We start from the raw sequence: 813 nt of genomic DNA, 5'->3' as shown, positions 1-813 counted from the left end.
AGCTATTATTCTTTTAAGTTACCTATTATTTGAAGTTAGCCGCCATGGTGAAATTGGTAGACACGCTGCTCTTAGGAAGCAGTGCTCAAGCATCTCGGTTCGAATCCGAGTGGCGGCATTCTTGAAAAAGAATACAATAGATTAGAAATCAATTCGAAATTTACAATTTTGTAATGGGACCTTCCCCTTATGCTATTTGCAACTTTAGAACATATACTAACTCATATCTCTTTCTCAACGATTTCAATTGTGATTACGATTCATTTGATAACCTTATTAGTTCGTGAACTTGGAGGATTACGTGATTCGTCAGAAAAAGGAATGATAGTTACTTTTTTCTCTATAACAGGATTCTTAGTTTCTCGTTGGGCTTCCTCGGGACATTTTCCATTAAGTAATTTATATGAGTCATTGATTTTCCTTTCATGGGCCCTGTATATTCTTCATACCATTCCTAAAATACAGAACTCTAAAAATGATTTAAGCACAATAACTACGCCAAGTACTATTTTAACGCAAGGCTTTGCCACATCGGGTCTTTTAACTGAAATGCATCAATCCACGATACTAGTACCTGCTCTACAATCTCAGTGGTTAATGATGCATGTCAGTATGATGTTATTAAGCTATGCAACTCTTTTGTGCGGATCCTTATTATCTGCCGCTATTCTAATCATTAGATTTCGAAATAATTTCCATTTCTTTTCTAAAAAGAAAAAAAATGTTTTAAATAAAACATTTCTCTTTAGTGATATTAAATATTTTTATGCAAAAAGAAGTGCTTTAAAAAGAACCTCTGTCCCTTCATTTCCA

General features: G+C 33.8%; 1 non-coding gene across 1 annotated transcript; it reads left to right on the top strand.

The window, feature by feature from the left end:
- The first annotated feature begins 38 nt into the window (after window positions 1-38).
- On the top strand, window positions 39-118 carry TRNAL-UAG. Its single transcript has one exon. It is a non-coding gene; the product is annotated as a tRNA-Leu (tRNA).
- Window positions 119-813: the final 695 nt, after the last annotated feature.

Source organism: Triticum dicoccoides, chromosome 6A (assembly GCF_002162155.2).
Source record: "Triticum dicoccoides isolate Atlit2015 ecotype Zavitan chromosome 6A, WEW_v2.0, whole genome shotgun sequence".
Classification (NCBI taxonomy): Eukaryota; Viridiplantae; Streptophyta; class Magnoliopsida; order Poales; family Poaceae; genus Triticum; species Triticum dicoccoides.
The sequence above is the reverse complement of the archived record's forward strand: the minus strand, read 5'-3'. Positions and strand labels throughout refer to the sequence as shown.